This window comes from Erpetoichthys calabaricus, chromosome 8 (assembly GCF_900747795.2).
Source record: "Erpetoichthys calabaricus chromosome 8, fErpCal1.3, whole genome shotgun sequence".
NCBI classification, from domain to species: Eukaryota; Metazoa; Chordata; class Cladistia; order Polypteriformes; family Polypteridae; genus Erpetoichthys; species Erpetoichthys calabaricus.
The window spans coordinates 38,569,708-38,592,859 of NC_041401.2; the positions used below are offsets into that span (position 1 = coordinate 38,569,708).

At 38.2% G+C, this 23,152-nt stretch overlaps 1 protein-coding gene across 2 annotated transcripts in view; it reads right to left on the reverse strand.

Moving 5' to 3' along the window:
- The window catches only part of mylka (myosin, light chain kinase a), a 260,728-nt gene that overhangs the window by 179,403 nt on the left and 58,173 nt on the right, over positions 1-23,152 (reverse strand). The window contains exon 2 of one of the 2 annotated variants that reach the window (XM_028806473.2): positions 7,747-7,913. The exons of the other annotated variant lie outside the window; for it this stretch is intronic. The gene's annotated coding sequence lies outside the window, so the exon portion shown is untranslated. The remainder of the gene's footprint in view (positions 1-7,746; positions 7,914-23,152) is intronic. 2 annotated transcript variants of the gene reach the window in all.

Below are 23,152 nucleotides of genomic sequence, written 5' to 3' on the forward strand. Positions count from 1 at the left end.
ATTCCATGTGTTCTTCTATATGCTCCATGTGTGTGTGAATCACTACATGCTTCTTAAGCATGCTTCTTTTAACCCAGCCAAAGGAGATGAACAAACCAGTGGTTTCTTTGTGCCGGTCCCGAGCCCGGATAAATGGGGAGGGTTATGTCAGGAAGGGCATCTGGTGTAAAAATTTTGCAAGATCAATATGCGGACAACGATACAAATTTCCAAACCAGATAGGTCGAAGCCTGGGTTAACAACGGCCACCACCAGTACATTTAGCCAACAAGGTGCTGGCAGAAATTGGGCTACGGTTGGCCGAAGAAATAGGGGGGGAAGACGTGCCCTGAGGCAGAAGGAAAGGAGGAAGGTAAACAGTGGAACAGTGGATGATGGAGAGAAGGAAGGTTGATATATTGTGCGTACAAGAGGCTAAATGGAAGGGGAGTAAGGCCAGGTGGATCAGAGGTGGATTCAAATTGTTCTATCATGGTGTGAATGAGCAGAGAAATAGGGTAGGGATATTTCTAAAGGAGCAGTAGGTTAAGAGTGTTTTGGAGGTGAAAAAAAGTGTTAGACAGAATAATGATCATGAACTTGGAAACTGAAGGTGTCATGATGAATGTTTTTAGTTCATATGCCCTGCAAGTTGGATGTTCGATGGATGAGAAAGAAGATTTCTGGAGTGAGTTGGATGAAGTGATGGACAGTGTACCTAAGGGCCAGAAAGAGGTGATTGGAGCAGATTTCAATGAACATGTTGGTAAAGGGAACAGAGGAGATGAAGAGGTGATGGGTAGGTATGGTGTCAAGGGGAGGAATTAAGGAAGGTCGGAGGATAGTGGATTTGGCAAAAAGGATGGGCATGGCTGTGGTGAATACGTATTTTAAGAAGAGGGAGGAACATAGGGTGACATACAAGAGTGGAGGAAGATGCACACAGGTAGATTGTATCCTATGCAGAAGGGTCAATCTGAAGGAGATTAAAGACTGCAAAGTGATGACAGGGGAAAGTGTAGTTAGGCAGCATAGGATGGTGGTCTGTAGGATGACGTTGGAGATCAAGAAGAAGAAGAGGAGGAGGAGGAGGAGGAGGAGAGGGAGGGCAGATAGGGACGATATGTCCCATTTTCCAGGCAGTTGGAATGACACTGGTCTCCAAAATGGAAGCACAAATTGCTAGCAATGCCAGGAGGACAGCCTTACCACCAGCCTGGAGAAGTTCACCCTGGATACCACAGATCCCTGCAGCCTTCCCTGCTCTCAACTGGTTCACCACCTATGCAATCTCAGCGAGATTGGGCGATTCACAGCTAATTGGAGGATCACCTTCAAGAACCGTGGACCCAGAGATATCCAACGTCCTACCTGGAGGATCAGCTGTTCAAAATAGCCAACCCAGTGGGTCACAACTGCAGTGTCATCCATAAAGACCATTGCATCAGTAAGGAATGCATGATGAAGACATGCATAGAGTTAACATCTGATCATGGGACTAGTAATGTAGCCATCATACAGTATATTGTGAGGTACAAAAACATTTAATAAAATCGATAAAAGTGCAAAAATAGTAAATGGTTATCCCAAAACTCATACAATATATGCCTCAGTACTGAAGCTAAATGTTGGTGGTATACAATGACAGTACAAAAAAATTTTCAATTTTAGGAAGGCCCACCAATGTCTTTAATTTCATCTAATGTTTATTGAAGCACAGATTTCTCTATCTGTTCTTTTTCACTAACGTTTACAAAAGTGCAGTTTAGTCCATCCTTTCTGGCGGCATAGCATCCTGGTATATGGCAAACCATTAGCCCAAAATCATAAGATCGGAGGTGGCAGTGGTACAGATCATTAATGGCACTAAACAGGCTTCTGCTCAGGACATTTATGAACACATGTACAGGGTTATTAAAGACAGCAGTCATTCTGCACAGTTGCTTTCCTCACTCCTCCCTTTTGCCAAACCGTTTTGGACAATTCAAATTTACACTAGTAGTTTCAGAGACTATTTCTATCCCTAGATAGCAGAGCTACTAAACAGCCCGGCATAAAAACAAATAGTATAAGTGTATATTTTATATAGTTGTATATACATACAATATATATTATATGCATGCGTGTGAGTGTATGTGTGTTTGTTATAAGTGAATCTTTTGCTGCTACTGCAATATTACCACTATTCTGAGGAGATCTGCAAATATGAAATTTATTGTTCTATGTACACCAATGCAAACAGTCAAAATAACAATTTTAGCATTCACAAATTGCAGGAAACCACACCCCTTGGAAAAAAGCAGATGGACACAGGCAATGATGTGAAGAACACTGCCTGTCTTCATTAAAATGCAGACTTCCACAAAAACACATTTTGATCTCCCCAAAAATTACACTAACACACTGTTTTACAGTATACTGTATGTGCAAAGTCCAGGCATTAAATTCTTACTTAAAAACTGATATATTCTATCAGTTTTAAAGCATTGGTTTTTACATTTGGATTCATACTATTTGGATTCTGTTTTAAAATGCAAACACAGGCACAATATTTTTTGCTTTACTTTAGAGCAGTTTGCCATGACAAATTAATATACAACATGACAATGAAAAAAATAGTGACTTCAAAATTACTGAACTTATTCTTTCAGTTATAACTTACGTATTTTAAACATAATCATAAAAGTTTATACTTTTGGAACAGTCTTCGTGCTGAGCTGGTCACTGCTAGCTGTGTCTTTAATTATATATTTGATATATTAGATTGAATAAGGAAGTAAAACAATAAAATAAGTTTAAAAACTTGACTTCCATTAGGGGACTTAACAAGTATTTAATAACAAGAAGTTAATGGTCCTAAATTGTGGATAATTTTTCAGTTTACTGCATACTTTAAAAACTAAGAGTAAAATGAACATAGCAGTAATTTTGCAATTCTAAGTTTTAAAATTGAACAAAATAACTAAAGACTTCTTAACCTAGAAAAATGTAATGAAACAACAATAACTACTGCAGTATTTTTATTATGATAAAAGGTTACATACGCTTTTCAGGGTTTTGTTGGAAGAGGAAAACAAAGGAAGAAAATACTTTTTCTATTTGTTGAGGACAAAATAAAATTTCTCAAAGTTTTCCTCATGGATTCACAATAAACTAATACTGAAACTCATTCCAGTTTTGGTGTTTTGTAACAAATTACGCTGCTCTCTTTCAATTTTCAGGATGACACACTTAGCATTTTTAATAAAAGAAATGATTTTTCCCATGTCACGTTTGGTATGGCGAAATTTATTAGCATTAGTACATTATACCTAAATAAAAAAGGTGGATGATATGTGAGTGATTTTACACGAATATGAATCAAAGGCAAGTTGTGGCTTTTTGCAGGAAAAATTACATAGATATTAAAATGATTAAGCTGTATCTGATAGTGTGGCCAAAACAATTCTGCAGTGCCAACAAAAAGATTAATGCATTAAATGAAAGAGAGTAAACCCATATTAGAAGGTACAAAGCCACTTGACTTATTTCAGTAATGAAGACAGATGTTAAGATCATGCTGCTAGCACCTATCTAAGTTATCATGCTTGATTGTTGGTGATTTCAAAGTCTTTAACACAGATGTTGTTCACTTGCAAATATGAGTGCCATACTGTAAGTTAAACAAAAAAATTGGAAATGCTTTTTGATCCAGAAATGTAAATGTGCCAAAATGCACTAAACATCAAAGGCTGTATGCTTGCAGTTTGTTGGAGCTCAAATGTATGTTTTATTTGAAATAATTAAACTTTCAACTAGTATGCCAAAAAGGTACAATAAGAATGAAAAAATGTATATATTTACAACAAAAGACAATTAGTGTGTAATTAAACAAATATATAACTTATCCTTTTCTGCCTGTCCACCCATTTAAAGAGTTCGAATAAGCCAATTTTAGAAAGGGAGTACAAATCAATCCCAGGAAGCATCACACACATATTAGGAGCAGGCACTGTATTGAGCCCCACTTCATTACAGGTCACAAATACAATAAGCCAATTCACAGCTGCCAGTCAACTGACCTGCACATCTGTAGGATGAAAATGGAATACTTGGAGAAAACATGCATGAACATAAGGAAAAAAAAGAAATCCCAACACAGACCAGATTGGCATTACAACCTGGTTTTCTTGAGATATCAGGCAGCAGTACTAACTACTGTATATTCTTTTCTATAATTCAACATATAGCTAACCTACCTCACTATTTTAAGCTGATTGTAGTGTTTCTATTTTATAATATTTCACTGTGTACATTTAACTATGAAATTTATATTCTTTACCCATTTCTAATTTTGAAGAGATCACCTTCTGATACTTATTTCTTTTCTAGCACTACTGAAGGATGCTGTATTTATAATCGAAACTTGCTCTACGTAGTGTCTTCAAGAAAAGAACATTCACACAAATGCAGCAGTTTTCAAAATTTAAAATCATGTTTTACTTCCAGCAAATTTTAAGCAGAAGCACATAAATGGAAAGAGAGAGAGAGGGAACACATGGAATTATTTGCAAAGTATGCAGACAGGATCAAGGTTAATGTGTGTGTCTGCAGTAAAACATGCCTATGCTTAGACAACATGTAGAACATACGTGTATATGCAAGCAATCTATGTATGAGCTTGCAAGGCACAGCAAGTTTAATAATGTCCTTAACTGTGCCACAAAGAACAGCCGACGTGTACCTGCTTACAACAGGATTAGAATGGGTCGGCAGCTAACCACATTTAAGATCGGACACCTAAAATGTAAAAAAAATAAATGATAAAGTGTACATAAACACTGTACTAAATTATTAGGTTTTTCAGATGCTTCTGACATTAATAAAAAAAACAATTTAAATTGTTTATGGGATACAACTCATGGAATTGTAGGAGCAGAGCATTCTACAACCTATTACATTTTTATCACACATAGCATAGCTATCAAATTTCTGTGGTTGATTTTAGTGCAAGTAGAACATTTCCAAAGTATGACTGGGATTAAAAAAAAAGGAGGGGTGGCACTCTCAGGAAATGTGTTTACATTTAAGAAACCACAGTTTGTGTAAATATTATTATAATCCCTGAAGGCAGTACATAAAAACAAATGTTACAGTTGAGTTTACTACCACTTTTTTAATAAAGATAAATTTTCAGTTTGTTCCACAATCCACAGACCTGTGCTTAGCCAGATATCTGCAATTTAGTTTAATTCATTCTAAGTACACATTGCAATAATGAAAAGTTATTTCCGATATGATACTGTAAATTAAGAAAATGTGACCACATCTGAGATGATAATATCTGTATTACTTTTTCTAAACACCATTAATTTGCTGGTCACTTAAATATCATATTTAAAGAGATTATAGTATTTTAATATAAAAGTAAAAAAGGTGTGACACCAACCTCAATTTCAACCTTTATATCAAAAAGACCTGAAATTTCAATAGAGGCATGTAGACATTTGATAATAATGCTCACATGTACATTAGTTACTATCAACTTTAGAATCTGATTATTTGCCAAAGAAAAAGCAAAAACAAATTGCAAAAATAATTTTGTTTACTTTCTCCTCTGTTTTAGGTAAAATTAAACTTTTGTGAGTTTCTGCTGTTTTTTGCCCGTTTCCCTCCATGTCTCATTTCATTAACACTGCAGTTGATTTGTGTGCTTAAGTTAATATTTTTCTCACTATTTAGACAAATAACTATTTATAGAAAGTCCAACTATTAAGAAAAATAGAAAGGCAATTTTAAGTTAAACAGCATTTTACTTATTTGTATTAAAATATCAACTACAACTATTATTGTGAACAGACAAGTAAAAAAAAATAAAATCCTTACTGCAGAACAAAAGTAATGGAAAGAATCAATTATAAAATGTATTACATCCACTGTTGTCATAGACTTATTTTCTTGATATGAAAGCCTTTGCAACTACAGCACTGCTGCCTTGCAACAAGGAGATTTGGGTTTGCATCCCAGGTCCTCCCTGTGTCTGCATGGGTTTCCTCCATGAGCTCCAGTTACCTCCCTCAGTTGGAAGACATGCAGGGTTGGTGGGTTGGCAACACTTGGCTCTAAGTGTGTGTGGTATGTGCATGTGTATACGTGTGCACTCTGCAATGGACTGGCACGCTTTCCAGGTATTGTTTCTGCCTGTATTGCTAAAATAGGCTCCAGCCCCCAGCAACCCTGCTTGGGAATAAGCAGGCTTGTAAAATGGTATGATATGGTTTACACATTTGGATCTGTCATATGCCCTGTAGACCCCATTTTAAACCACAGTATTTTTTATTTACATACCAATTTGTCTCTTAAAATCACCCACCCTACACCACATCCACATTATGAGGAAGAACAAACAAAAAAAGAAGCTTACACAACAATGGAAAATGACAGACACTGATCAAACATCATTTTGGCTCACTGAGGAACAAACATGAAAAGGTCTGGAATATACTGTGCAATCAAGACAGAAATGTATTAATGTATACAGACGTTTTAGATTATGACAGTCTACATGCATCTGGCCATGTTAGAATAAAACAGTTAAAGAAAAAAATATGTCAATACTTTATTTTATGCACATGTACTAAGCAGGATGTTTATATTTCAGTATTTAGTAAGGCATGTCTCATATTTTTAAGGTTTCAGGAATCTGTGATCTTTTTTTCTGATTTCACTTAGTAAATTCACATTTAATCATTTTTACATTTTATAATCAAGAATATTTCACACATATGATCATTTATGATTCTGATAAATCTCATCTTGCAGAACAACAAAATTGTAATCCAAGCAACTCTACAATATACGGATTATAAAGAGTTATTTTAAAGAGCACTAAATCCTAATGATGATATAGCACAGCAGATCATTAACTCTAATCATAGCATGAACTCAGAATTAGATGTTCCACTATAAAATAACTATATTCCTTTGAATAACAACTGTAGTTGAAACTCACAAAATATTTATGAATTTCTTTTAAAATAACTTTTCTTGATACAGTGATAAATATTTATTGGTGTTCTGTATATTTCACAGTTACTTTTGTTAGTGTTAGTTGGAGCATAGCTTAAAAGCAATTACAAATGGAAGTAAAATTCTAGTCAGATAGTAAGACAGTAGAAAAACATCCTGCAAGACTCTGAAATTAAAACTTAACTTCTACTGTAATTAAACATTATGAAACCCTTTACTGTGTGTGTTTATTTTGCAAATTACTTAATAAACCTTCTACATAAATTGTTTTTAGATTAAAGGTTTTTTTTGGTATTGTGCTGTAGGCAAAAAACAGATTTCCTCCAGTTTTAGAGAAACAGATGCCTTTATGCAAACCTTTGTGACAAATACTACAGTACACTGGGGGAATGATCAAAGCGATAATCTACTGTTGATCTTGACATCATCAGTACACAGATGTTCCAAATGCATTAAAAAGCATAAAGCCTGAAAAAAAAAAAAAAACAGTTTTGCTAGTGTTTATATACACTAATTTAGGGAGCTCCTCTTGTCTGACAAATTAGATAAATAAGCTTGAAAGCAAAACTGCTATTTCTTATTCACCCAGGGATGTTACAGAAAACAGTAAATATTTAGGGTACTTCACATTTTTTAACTCCACGATAGCTACTTCACCTATTATACTGATTTAATAGTGCACAAATTTATTTCAGCTATATCACAGGCCAAAGGAAACAGTAAATAACATAGAGAACTGAAAGTGATTCATGGACTCACCTCAGTCTTCTTTAAAGGTTTGGCAAAGTTGTGGGACGGCAGGGAATGTAAACTTCAGGCCAGCTGTAGCAAAGTCTGTTTCTGTTTAGTGTATTGGGAGTTTGAAAGGGGTAGCACGCTTATTATCCTTAGGATGTTCACTGAATAGGTCAAGGTTTTTGTGCATACTGGAAAAAAGGGAAAAGTGTAATGCATCATATTACTTGGGCTAGATATACAATTCAACAAAATGACAAAAAGTATATATTTTGTTAAGTAAGACTTGTACTATAAGTGGAATAAAATATCTAAGCAACTGATATGTGATGTCTCTTTTGTACAGTTGGTCTACTGCCTTTAAGAGTAGGCCATAATTAAATTTATAAAGCATTCCAAATTTTTCTTAAGTTAAAAAATCTGGATGGCCTAGCAGAAATGCTTAAGGTATATGCCAAAACAATTAATTTCTTTCCTGAAAACTGAACTTTATCTGGTTAGAAATCATGTATTTGTATAGAAACGGAAGATCAACCTAATGATGAAAACATGTGCTTGCTTGCTTGCTGAAAATTAAATTATTACTGAATTACATTTAAAGTATTTGACTGATAATTTATACTTTTGAAACTAAAACCACATGTTAGGATTTATAATGAAAGGCTGGATTTAATTTATATCTCTCTCTGAAGTTAAAATCAAAGACTCATCCTGATTAGCTTTTGTCTATACTACGGAAATACTGCACAAATTCAAACATAAAATTTTGATAAGGCCATTTCAAAAGGTTTTAATTCTCCAGAATGTACACTAGTCAGTGCAGTCTTTTATACATATCAGTCAGTTTTAATCTTCATGTGGGTGAAAAATCTATAGTAAAGTATGAACAATTTTAATACAACAAGAAATATAAAACAATACTTCTCTGTCCACATAAGTTACCATTAAGTTATCATACTGCAAACAAACAATTAAAATGTACAAAACAATCAATTGTAAATAAAAGGTTGCATTCATTGATAGAAAGAGGAGTGCTATAATTTGTGTCACTTCTTCCAAATCCCAAGGTACTGCATGCACCCCAAAAATCAATAGAAACATCTGGGTGAATCAAACATCTGTTGTAACCTCTCAGAACTTGAGTCTGCCTTCCCACTTGAGGTAAAAGGTTTGGATATATACTACAGTGACTCTGAACTTGAATATATACTGCATTGCTCTGGCCATTAGTTACCTCTACCACACTGTGTGTCCTCTCTGTGTCAGAGCAAAGCTCCTCACATTATTTTGGCAGCCAAAGTAAACTGGTGCTTCTATTCTCCCGAATCCACATGAAAAAGTTAACTAGGTGGTAAGTCTAAATGGTAAGGTAACAATATATAATAACTATGCCTCAAAAGGCTTGAATTAAAAAGTTTAGCTGAAGCCTGGTGTGATTGATGAAAACTGGGATGGAGCAGTACAGCAGATAAGATTGGTCAAACTTTCATTTCTTTTTAAATTTCTCTTTCACCATCTCATTTAATGGTCACTTTCAACAGCACCGATCACTAACCCAAGGGCTGCCTCCTGGAACGTTTGGAGAATTTATTTAAATATTAAAATGCTGAGCATCCAATTACCAATATTTATTTTTTCTCTGCTAGAGGTAGATATGGAGTTCCTACAGAAATCAAAGACTATCATAGGATGGGTCTTAATTTGATAAAGCTGTGATGATGAGGGTTCTGCTCCATGCTTCCATCCAGCTTCTTTTCTTTCTCTCTCCCATAGCCGCCTCACGCTTCTATTATTTATCACGGGGACGGGGATTAGGTGTGGTAATTAGCAACTACCAGCATCAATTATTGATGCGGACGACTCCTCACCTGTGCACTTAAGCGAATACCACCCTGCATCACAAATTCATCCGGGAACCTGCTTCGGCCACACTACTACGCCCCCTTCTCTAAGCCACGAGTGCGGAGATTATATAAAAAGTGGCCCTGTTGACATGAGCTGTGGACCCGCTACACCACAAAAGTGTGTCTTTTTTTATACATTTCTTCCTCTGCAAGCTTGCTTAAGCATGGCATGATCATTCTAGTGGGATATAAAGTATACCTCAAACATTTCCCTCTTACCCAGCAGATAGACTTTGCTACTTAACGGCAGAATGGATGGAAAAAAGTTAGCATTGTTCTGCCCGACTTCATTCTTGCCAAATCTAGCCAAAAATCTAAAAATCACAAATACTTGGAATTCATTCTATTTATGAATGCAAATTTATAGGAGAATTCACTATTAGATAAACTTCCTGCACCTCTTTCATCACTGTATCTCACACTCCACTCATTTACTTCAAAAAACTCAAACCTTCTGTTGAAGAATATTCTTTTTTCCTTTCATCCTGTCATTGCTCCCAATCTAGACTCAACTGCTACAGTATTTCTTTTTCAGTCTCTTGCTTTCTTAATTACAATGATTCCATTTCCAACCACAAATCTGTTCTTAAAAAACATCACTTTCCTTTACTTTTGACCAGCGCTAATCACTGGAAGTTCAATTCTTTTCATTTGCAGAATATTGACTTTTGCAAGAAACTCTTTGTGGACCTGGAGAAAGCATATGACAGGGTGCATCAAGAGGGGTTGTGGCATTGTATGAGAAAGTCAGGAGTGGCGCAGAAGTATGTAAGAGTTGTACAGGATATGTATGAGGGAAGTGTGACTATGGTGAGATCTGCGGTAGGAGTGACGGATGCATTCAAGGTGGAGGTGGGATTACATCAGGGACCGGCTCGGAGTCCTCATTTGCAATGGTGATAGACAGGTTGACAGACGAGATTAGACAGAAGTCCCAGTGGTCTATGATGCTTGCTGATGACATTGTGATCTATAGCAATAGTAGGGAGGAGGTTGATGAGACCCTAGAGAGGTGGAGATATGCTCTAGAGAGGAGAGGAATGAAGGTCAGTAGGGACAAGGCAGAATACATGTGTGTAAATGAGAGGGAGGTCAAAGGAATGGTGAGGATGCAAGGAGTAGAGTTGGCGAAGGTGGATGAGTTTAAATACTTGGGATCAACAGTACAGAGTAATGAGGATTGTGGAAGAGAGGTGAAAAAGAGTGCAGGCAGGGTGGAATGGGTGGAGAAGAGTGTTAGGAGTGATTTGTGACAGACAGATATCAGTAAGAGTGAAAGGGAAGGTTTACAGGGTGGTAGTGAGACCAGCTATGTTATATGGGTTGGAGACGGTGGCACTGACCAGAAAGCAGGAGACAGAGAGGAGGTAGCAGAGTTAAAAGATGCTAAGATTTGCATTGGTTGTGACGAGGGTGGACAGGATTAAAAATGAGTACATTAGAGGGTCAGCTCAAGTTGGACAGTTGGGAGACAAAGTCAGAGAGGCAAGATTGCATTGGTTTAGACATGTGCAGAGGAGAGATGTGGAGCAGATTGGGAGAAGGATGCTAAGGATAGAGCTACCAAGCAAGAGAAAAAGAGGAAAGCCTAAGAGAAGGTTTATGGATGTGGTGAGGGAGGACATGCAGGTGATGGATGTAACAGAACAAGATGCAGAGGACAGAAAGAAATAGAAGAAGATGATCCGCTGTGGCAACCCTTAACGGGGGCAGCCGGAAGATGAAGAAGCAGCAGCAAGAAACTCTTTCAGAATGTATAAATGTATTCCTATTAATTCTGGCTCTGTAGAGTAATCCATATTTCTATGGATCTTTATTAAAGGAGTAATACACAAATTCACAATAAAATTCACCAGTGATCTTACTTGGTCCAAATAGAAGATATTAAAAACTGATTTGTGTTTCTCATCTTTAGATGCTCCTGTGTGTAGAACATGTAACACTTTTAACTAGTTTAATAAGGCTGGAATTAACTCCAGGCTGCTCTAAAGCTTTGGATGTCTACCTCACAGGGATGTGATACCTTGTATCTGTTCTGGTAACTATTGTTCATGTTTCTTTTACGTTTTTAAGAGAATGACGGCAATGTTTTGTCATGGTCTTTTCAGCTTCTTTTTCTTGCTACAGCCACCATTTTATATGCTGTTCATTAGTGTGACCATGTTGCTGCTGGCAACAGCTCTTTTGCCAGTTATGTAGTTCATTCGCACTGCGATGAGTGCTGTTATCGCGTAGCATAACAAAAGACCATGTGTCCTACTTTTGAAACTATCACAACAGTTTCAATTGGGGAAGGGAGGTTTTAGTTAGTATTTCAAACATTTAGTTAAGCATTGACTTTGATTTTTTTTTTGGTTGGGATTTACATCCATCCATCCATTTGGGGAAGTTTTGCCCTTTTACAAAATCCTTCCCTCTCTCTGCTGGGATGCCTATCTATCTACTCGAGGCCTCCTGTCCGGGTAAGGGATTTCCCAACTCCTTGCCATGATGCCAGTCCATCCTGTGTGCCACCTACTATATTATACTGTATACATATACATAAACTGTAAGAAAGTGGACACTAGGTGGCACTGTTGCCCACCTTTTTCATAACAGACAGACGCAGGACACAGGTTAAAACACCAAGAAGTTGTTTAATATCTTCTTTTAAATGAAGCCCTTCACACACTACAGCGACCAACAAACAGGCGAGAAGCATCAATAATAATAACAATTAATCTCTCCTCCACACTTCCCAGGAAGCGCTGTCCTATACCTCCCAATTCCAGCTCACTTGCTGGGTTTCCAGTAGTCCTTTTTATAGTCCTTGACCCAAAAGTGCTTCTGTCCTTCCACCCATGTGACTTGCTAGCACTTCCAGGTCAGATGGAGAACTGGTCTTTACTTCAGCCCGGAAGTACTTTGGAGTTTCCGTCCTCGTGACCTGAGAGTACTTCTTAGCTATAGATGAGGCACAACTCCTGTCCCTTTACAGCTGCCCCTGGCGGCACCCTTGGCACTCAACACGGCTGAGCAACCGAACTCCAAGTACCAGGATGCCCTACGGAAATGTAGGGCACCGGTACATTCCAGGGAGGCTGCCATCTAGCAATCTAGGGGGAGGCAGCGTCTAAAAGTATCTGCCTTCCCCCATCCTTTGGGGTGTCCTGGCCGGGTTGAGCTGGGAACGTTACATACATACATACATACATACATACATACATACATACATACATACATACATACATACATACATACATACATACATACATACATACATACATACATACATACATACAGTACTGTGCAAAAGTTTTAGGCAGGTGTGAAAAAATGCTGTAAACAAAGAATGCTTTCAGAAATATAAATAATGATTGTTTATTGTTATCAATTTACAAAATGCAAAGTGAGCGAACAAAAGAAAAATCTAAATCAAATCAATATTTGGTGTTCTTACCTTTTGCCTTCAAACCAGCATCAATTCTTTATAGGTACACTTGCACAAAGTCAGGGATTTTGTAGGATTCTAGTCAGGTGTATGATCAACCAATTATACCAAACAGGTGCTAATGATTATCAATGTCACACATTGGTTGAAACACAGTCATTAACTGAAACAGAAACAGCTGTGTAGGAGGCTTAAAACTGGGTGAGGAACAGTCAAACTCTGCTACCAAGGTGAGGTTGTGGAAGACAGTTTCATGTCATGGCAAGATTGAGCACAGCAACAAGACACAAGGTAGTTCTACTGCATCAGCAAGGTCTCTCCCAGACAAAGATTTCAAAGCAGACTGGAGTTTCAAGATGTGCTGTTCAAGCTCTTTTGAAGAAGCACAAAGAAACGGGCAACGCTGAGGATCGTAGACGCAGTGGTCGGCCAAGGAAACTTAGTGCAGCAGATGAAAGACATCAAGCTTATTACTCTTTGAAATCGAAAGATGTCCAGTAGTGCCATCAGCTCAGAACTGGCAGAAACCAGTGGGACCCAGGTACACCCATCTACTGTCCGGAGAAGTCTGGCCAGAAGTGGTCTTCATGGAAGAGTTGCAGCCAAAAAGCCATACCTCCAACGTGGAAACAAGGCTAAGCGATTCAAGTATGCACAAAAACATAGGAACTGGCGTGCAGAAAAATGGCAGCAGGTGCTCTAGACTGATGAGTCAAAATTTGAAATATTTGGCTGTAGCAGAAGGCAGTTTGTTTGTTGAAGTGCTGGAGAGCGGTACAATAATGAGTGTCTGCAGGCAACAGTGAAGCATGGTGGAGGTTCCTTGAACGTTTGCGGCTGTATTTCTGCAAATGGAGTTGGAGATTTGGTCATGATTAATGGTGTTCTCAATGCTGAGAAATACAGGCAGATACTTATCCATCATGCAATACCATCAGGGTGGCGTATGATTGGCCCCAAATTTATTCTGCAGCAGGACAACGACCCCAAATATACAGCCAAAGTCATTAAGAAATATCTTCAGCGTAACGAAGAACAAGAAGTCCTGGAAGTGATGGTATGGGTCCCAACAGAGCCCTGATCTCAACATCGAGTGTGTCTGGGATTACATGAAGAGACAGAAGGATGTGAGGAAGCCTACATCCACAGAAGATCTGTGGTTAGTTCTTGAAGATGTTTGGAACAACCTACCAGCCGAGTTCCTTCAAAAACTGTGTGCAAGTGTACCTAGAAGAATTGATGCTGTTTTGAAGGCAAAGGGTGGTCACACCAAATATTGATTTGATTTAGATTTCTCTTTTGTTCATTCACTGCATTTTGTTGATTGATGAAAATAAATGATTAACACTTCCAGTTTTGAAAGCATTCTTTGTTTACAGCATTTTTTCACACCTGCCTAAAACTTTTGCACAGTACTGTGTATATTATATATATATCAGTGGCGGGCCGTCAGGACCTGCAAGGCCTTCTCTGCTGGCCTAAAAAAAAATATCTGAATCACAAACTGATGTTAATTATATGTTGTCCATGAATACTTTTTAAATAATTCCAAATAGTCCACTGCTTCTGTCGAGCGGACATTTTCAGCCCTAAAGCGAATTAAAACTTATGCCAGAAATACAACAGGACAGGTTCGACTTTCAGCATTAGCTTCGATGGCAATAGAAAGGGACTTCGTGATGGAACTGAAGCGCACAGATAATCTGTACAACAGAGCAATTGAACTCTTTTTGAGGAAAAAGAGGAGGATGGATTTTGTTTACAAATACAGTGATCCCTCGCTATATTGCGCTTCGCCTTTCGCAGCTTCACTCCATCGCGGATTTTATATGTAAGCATATTTAAATATATATCGCGGATTTTTCGCTGCTTCGCGGGTTTCTGCGGAAAATGGGTCTTTTAATTTCTGGTACATGCTTCCTCAGTTGGTTTGCCCAGTTGATTTCATACAAGGGACGCTATTTGGCAGATGGCTGAGAAGCTACCCAACTTACTTTCTCTCTCTCTCTCTCTCTCTCTCTCTCTCTCTCTCTTGCGCTGACGTAGGGGGGTGTGAGCAGGGGGGCTGTTCGCACACCTAGACGATAGGGACGTTCCTACCTTCTGTGTGCAGCTGCTTCCTGAAGGACATGCTGCACCGTGCTTCGCATAATTAAAAGCTCAAAGGGCACGTATTGATTTTTGTTTGAAAAACAAACTCTGTCTCTCTCTCTCTCCCTGCTCCTGACGGAGGGGGTGTGAGCTGCTGCCTTCAACAGCTTTGTGCCGCGGTGCTTCGCATACTTAAAAGCAAACAGCCCTATTGATTTGTTTGCTTTTCTCTATCTTTCTGACAGACTCTGCTCCTGACGCGCACTCCTTTTGAAGAGGAAAATATGTTTGCATTCTTTTAATTGTGAGACTGAACTGTCATCTCTGTCTTGTCATGGAGCACAGTTTAAACTTTTGAAAAAGAGACAAATGTTTGTTTGCAGTGTTTGAATAACGTTCCTGTCTCACTACAACCTCCTGTGTTTCTGCGCAAATCTGTGACCCAAGCATGACAATATAAAAATAACCATATAAACATATGGTTTCTACTTCGCGGATTTTCTTATTTCGCGGGTGGCTCTGGAACGCAACCCCCGCGATGGAGGAGGGATTACTGTAATCTGAATTTTTGGTGAGTAAAATGTTACATATATATATATATACACATATATACACATATATATATATATATATATATATATATATATAGATAATATATATACACATATATACAGTGGTGTGAAAAACTATTTGCCCACTTCCTGATTTCTTATTTTTTTGCATGTTTGTCACACAAAATGTTTCTGATCATCAAACACATTTAACCATTAGTCAAATATAACACAAGTAAACACAAAATGCAGTTTTTAAATGATGGTTTTTATTATTTAGGGAGAAAAAAAATCCAAACCTACATGACCCTGTGTGAAAAAGTAATTGCCCCCTTGTTAAAAAATAACCTAACTGTGGTGTATCACACCTGAGTTCAATTTCCGTAACCACCCCCAGGCCTGATTACTGCCACACCTGTTTCAATCAAGAAATCACTTAAATAGGAGCTGCCTGACACAGAGAAGTAGACCAAAAGCACCTCAAAAGCTAGACATCATGCCAAGATCCAAAGAAATTCAGGAACAAATGAGAACAGAAGTAATTGAGATCTATCAGTCTGGTAAAGGTTATAAAGCCATTTCTAAAGCTTTGGGACTCCAGCGAACCACAGTGAGAGCCATTATCCACAAATGGCAAAAACATGGAACAGTGGTGAACCTTCCCAGGAGTAGCCGGCCAACCAAAATTACCCCAAGAGCGCAGAGACGACTCATCCGAGAGGTCACAAAAGACCCCAGGACAACGTCTAAAGAACTGCAGGCCTCACTTTCCTCAATTAAGGTCAGTGTTCACGACTCCACCATAAGAAAGAGACTGGGCAAAAACGGCCTGCATGGCAGATTTCCAAGACGCAAACCACTGTTAAGCAAAAAGAACATTAGGGCTCGTCTCAATTTTGCTAAGAAACATCTCAATGATTGCCAAGACTTTTGGGAAAATACCTTGTGGACTGATGAGACAAAAGTTGAACTTTTTGGAAGGCAAATGACCCGTTACATCTGGCGTAAAAGGAACACAGCATTTCAGAAAAAGAACATCATACCAACAGTAAAATATGGTGGTGGTAGTGTGATGGTCTGGGGTTGTTTTGCTGCTTCAGGACCGGGAAGGCTTGCTGTGATAGATGTAACCATGAATTCTACTGTCTACCAAAAAATCCTGAAGGAGAATGTCCGGCCATCTGTTCGTCAACTCAAGCTGAAGCGATCTTGGGTGCTGCAACAGGACAATGACCCAAAACACACCAGCAAATCCACCTCTGAATGGCTGAAGAAAAACAAAATGAAGACTTTGGAGTGGCCTAGTCAAAGTCCTGACCTGAATCCAATTGAGATGCTATGGCATGACCTTAAAAAGGCGGTTCATGCTAGAAAACCCTCAAATAAAGCTGAATTACAACAATTTTGCAAAGATGAGTGGGCCAAAATTCCTCCAGAGCGCTGTAAAAGACTCATTGCAAGTTATCGCAAACGCTTGACTGCAGTTATTGCTACTAAGGGTGGCCCAACCAGTTATTAGGTTCAGGGGGCAATTACTTTTTCACACAGGGCCATGTAGGTTTGGATTTTTTTTTCTCCCTAAATAATAAAAACCACCATTTACAAACTGCATTTTGTGTTTACTTGTGTTATATTTGACTAATGGTTAAATGTGTTTGATGATCAGAAACATTTTGTGTGACAAACATGCAAAAGAATAAGAAATCAGGAAGGGGGCAAATAGTTTTTCACACCACTGTATTATATATATATATATATATATATATATATAAATATAATATGCAACCTAACAGTTTCAGCAAAGAAGAACAGTTGAAACTTGAAGTGTCTAGCTGAGTAAGTAGCCTCGAGACTGTGTGCACAGGTCTCTATCATGTCATGTCTGCCAGAGCTGCTCGTATATGGACTTGAAGGGGATGAACTCGTATGTGATTAAACTATTTTGTGGTTTGTATTTGTAATTAATTTAGACCACTTCACAGAGAACTGCTTTCACTGTTTCACAATTTTATAACTTAACTGCTCTCATTTTAAGTCACTGGTCAGTAGTGCTGGGTGGTATGACCAAAATTCTATACAGTAATCCCTCCTCCATCGCGGGGGTTGCGTTCCAGAGCCACCCACGAAATAAGAAAATCCGCGAAGTAGAAACCATATGTTTATATGGTTATTTTTATATTGTCATGCTTGGGTCACAGATTTGCGCAGAAACACAGGAGGTTGTAGAGAGACAGGAACGTTATTCAAACACTGCAAACAAACATTTGTCTCTTTTTCAAAAGTTTAAACTGTGCTCCATGACAAGACAGAGATGACAGTTCCATCTCACAATTAAAAGAATGCAAACATATCTTCCTCTTCAAAGGAGTGCTTGTCAGGAGCACAGAATGTCACATAGATAGAGAAAAGCAAACAAATCAATAGGGCTGTTTGCTTTTAAGTATGCAAAGCACCGCGGCACAAAGCTGTTGAAGGCGGCAGCTCACACCCCCTCCATCAGGAGCAGACAAAGAGAGAGAGAGACAAAGTTTGTTTTTCAATCAAAAATCAAAACGTGCCCTTTGAGCTTTTAAGTATGCGAAGCACCTTGCAGCATGTCATTTCAGGAAGCAGCTGCACAAAAGATAGCAACGTGAAGATAATCTTTCAGCATTTTTAGACGAGCGTCCCTATCGTCTAGGTGTGCGAACAGCCCCCCTGCTCACACCCCCTACGTCAGGATCACAGATAGTCAGCGCAAGAGAGAGAGAAAAGTAAGTTGGGTAGCTTCTCAGCCATCTGCCAATAGTGTCCCTTGTATGAAATCAACTGGGCAAACCAACTGAGGAAGCATGTACCAGAAATTAAAAGACCCATTGTCCGCAGAAATCCGCGAGCCAGCAAAAAATCCGCGATATATATTTAAATATGCTTATATATAAAATCCGCAATGGAGTGAAGCCGCGAAAGGCGAAGCGCGATATAGCGAGGGACCACTGTATCACGGTATTTTTCAAAATTATAGCGGTTTCACTGTATTTTTTTTCCCCATGTATGAGTGGATGTTAACCACATTTTCCACTGCAATTACTGGCTAAGAATAACCTATTCCATTGTCATAAGAATTGCACATTGTACAAAAAAAATTTTAATCTTCACACAAGCATTAATACAGGTTTGCATGGCCCCATAAAGTGATAGTTTTCAAGGGGGTGGCACTAATGAAGAGAAGGAATCACATTGCATGACAGATGCAGTCAAAATATAGAACCTCATTATTAAGCAAAGTTTGCAAACAAACTAAAATTTTGACAACATATTTTCAAACATCTAAAGAAGCATTTAGACTTAGTAAAATATCCAGAGGTGCTTGTCAAAAGTTGTATTGCACTGAACATGTCTTAGAAAAGGAATAAACAGTAAATATTTTTTGTAAATCAGCTACACTTTGTTAATGTTAACAATCTCTGTCCACTGACACGTTAAAGTGACTTTTTAAACATCTTTACCATCATTAAACTGCATAATATTTAAACTAAAAAATAACAATAAAACAAATAATAGTGTTATTACTGGAAGTTGCACTATTACTTCCAAGACTTCAAGCCCAGGTGCATTACACAGTATTCACCAAATTAAAATAAAATAAAACAAGTGCAACTTGGTGAAGACATTTTTACCAACTGAACCATCATTAAGGCAAACTGCATTAATATGGACCTTGCTTCAAGCTAAGCTATATACATAAATAATAAAACTGCAACTTGCATTTATAATGCTATTTGTGGTATAGCCCTACAAAAGCATATTAGGGCCACGGTGAAAAAAACACAAACTATATGTTGAGATTAAAGTCGACATTTCCACTTTCTTCTCGTAGTTTATTTTGTCATTAAAGTAGAATGTTGTAAACTAAACTTGAACCTAAAATCAATGTTTCATTTACTAGATTTTCTCAAACCCTGTCATAAGTTAATGTAGCACATTAAAATGCTTTCTGTTGTGTTTCCCGATCCAGTTGTTAATCGCTACACGCTTCTTAAACTGATTTTCTCTGCACTAAGAGGAGGCGCAGGCAGCGATCGCTGCACAGAATACATTCACTTCATGATATTCCTGCTCTCTGAAAATGTAGAATGCCAAGATAAATTTTCATGATAGTGCTGCTCCCTCACAGTAAGGGGTCCTCAGGTGTACGTTCAGTGTAGAGAACTTTATGGCAGGTGTGACGAGGCTCCAAAAAACTGGATGTATGAATGGGTATCACACAGATTTAACTTAAATATTGGGTAAATATTAGGTTCGTGATCTGGTTGTCGGAGACACGAACACAGAATTCAATTGATGTTCTTCTGAGCGGGCTTTTATTGCACGCGTGCTGTATCTGTCTGACATACCAAACCCCCAGTTCCTATCTTTCCTTTTTCTTTCTCCACATAACCAATCACCACACAATAAACGTCTTTGTGAAATTAAAACTAGTTATAAACTCAGACCTCAGAGTGTTCAGAATCTTCATTATACATGTTTAATTATGCCATCTATTCAGGGTTGCACCCATCCCAGCAAGCAGGAGCAAATCCTGAACAGGGTGCCAGCACATTGCAGGGTGAATACGAGCAATACATACACTAGCAGGGTCAATATAGCAGAACAAAACCCTACATCCTACATGACTTTGAAAAAAAAAACTGAAGCGTCATAAGCGTTGAGATTAAAGTATCCAGGTACATTACACAGTATTGAAAAAAAAATAAAACAAGTACAACTTGGCTTGCAGTATTATCCAGTAGTATAGAAACAGTATTCACACATTTGAACATAATGTTCCACATCCAACCTTTTAAAACCAAAGTATCTCCAGACAACAGACACGGCTCCTTTTTTCGGCAAACGTTCTTCTGTGTCATCATGTTCAACTTAATCGTCTGCTGTAGCTTCAGTTTCAGAATGTTCTCTGTCCATTTCCACCGTTCAATACCTCCACTAACTACTCCGTTGCATGCCTGTTTAGCGGTGCAGCAGTGAAAAAGGTCCCCCCTTAAACAGTTTCCTGCTGCGCCCCATTCCGAATGTTGTTTAGGTTATTTAAACCAGTGTTGCGGTATAAGAAAAATCCATATCATAACAAAAATAAAAAACGGTTTTTGGTATGAACCGGTATACCGCCCAGCACTACTGGTCAGTCACTTTAATTCAATATTGCCTGTGCCAACATTAGCTTAAGAAACAAAATATACAGTCTCAGTTATATAACTTAACTGCTCTCAGTTACATATTTCTATAATTGTTCTCTTTAAAATTAAAAACTAAAAATCTTCCATAACCAATAAATTTAACATACGTATACTTCCTGTAGCCTTATACGATAACTGCGCTGGACACAGACTACCAATTTTGGTGCAAATTGTTCTTGACAAATAAGAGGATCTCGGCTTTCTCGCAGCTTCAGCCTATGTAGTCTATGACATGCAGAACTAAAAAGTCTTCCATTATTCATATGTTGGTGCAAGGTGCTGACAGGTACTTTCTCACTAACCATGCAAACGTGCATGGTGACACTTTTGATTAGTTCCCCAGTAAACACGTGGCTTCTCAGGTCTAGTAATGGTGGTCCTCTGTAAGGTAGCCAACAACTTCATGTGTGGACATTTTTTGTGGTTTTAACTCCATGGTCATTATCAGCCTCTTTGTTCATTAGCTATGATTACAAAAGGAGGATCACATCAGCTAGAGATAAATCCGCTGCACTTGTTTCTCTTGTAATTTGTTCAAGTGGAGAGAGGAGTACTGTGTTATATTTTCCATTAGCGTCTATTGTAACTATTAAGTGTCGCAGGCAGCATGCAATCTGCAGAGTAAGCAGCAAGTGCTCACTTTTGCCCCATTAGACTTTGCTTCATGTAGTACATGCTATTCCATCGGGTTGCAGCATCCTATTTGAGTCACTTTTGAGGCAGTCCCAACTGCACTTTTAGGCCAGGTTTATACTTCACGCGATGACATGCCAGCTCCTGAGGACGCTACTGCTATGCAATATGTGTACAGTTAATACTTGCGTGCATACTTTACATAAATCTGAATTATTCCACCATGTGGCAGTGAGATATATCATCACAGTGAGAAAACAATGTTTGGCTTCGCTGTGTTGTGAATTGCCTGAAACATCCATTAAATTGCCAGGACACCTTGCCACAATATCTCTGAAAAGGATGGATGTTTAGTGATTATATCCATCAATCCAGGGAAGCACTCATTCCATTTGTATGTCAGCATTTTAATTCTTGAGCATGAGGTGATACCTTCTGCAGCTTAAAATCACAATCTGTCTGTTGAGCAGTTAGACTAAGCATAGTGGATGGACTTATATCAGAATTCCATATCTCCATCATAAAGCTAAGTACTGCACATACCACTGTCGAGTAGTTTCTGGATATGACAGGCTATAGTGTTGTACAATTCCGGTAGGCAGATTTCAAAGAAATATTGGCGACATGAAATTGTATAACGAGGCTATAGGTATGATATCAATTGCTGAAATACAATACAATACAATTTATTTTTGTATAGCCCAAAATCACACAAGAAGTGCCGTCTCTTAACAGCACCCCAGCCTGGACTCTAAGAAGACAAGGAAAATCTCCCAAGAAAACCCTTCTAGGGAAAAAAATGGAAGAAACCTTGGGAAAGGCAGTTCAAAAAGAGACCCCTTTCTAGGTATGTTGGGCGTGCAGTGGGTGTCAAAAAGAAGGGGGTCAGTACAATACAATACACAAAACAGAACAAATCCTCAATACAGTATAAAAATAATTTTACAAATACGGAGCAGAATTTAACAGTAGATGATATCACATAATATGATTTGGATTTGTTTAAGAGTTCTGGAGACCTCAGCCATCAAGCTGCCTCCCCCATTTGGCCATTCCACAGCTGAAACAGAACTGGGCCAGCCAATCCGATGAAAGAACCCCTCTACCCCACGATTCCTGCAATCCTCCATCAGGGGTGACTTTACCTTAGGCAGGCAAAACAACTTGGCAGCAGGGCCGTGGCACCATGTGCCACATTTAAGTACCGAGAAGAGAAACAGAATAGGTGAGGGTTAGTATCAAATTATAACTATCATGTTACTTATGCTTTAGTGCCAATGACTAAACAGAGATGCAGTCTGTACAGTTAATCAGCAGCTCTAATAAGGATATGCTAAACTGAAGTAGTGAGTCTTCAGCCGGAATTTAAAAGCGGAGACTGAAGGGGAATCTCTTATAGTAACAAGCAGACAATTCCACAGTTTAGGGGTCCTGTAACTAAAAGCTGAAACCCATTGTCCTCCACTACAGAATAAGGATGATAATCAATAACTGCTGATCATCAATTCCATTACTTTCTGAGTAATACTTTGAGTTTTTGCATTGTTTGAATTGAATTTTGTTCTGCTATCAAATGCTTGGGCCATTGACAGAGTTCCCCTATCA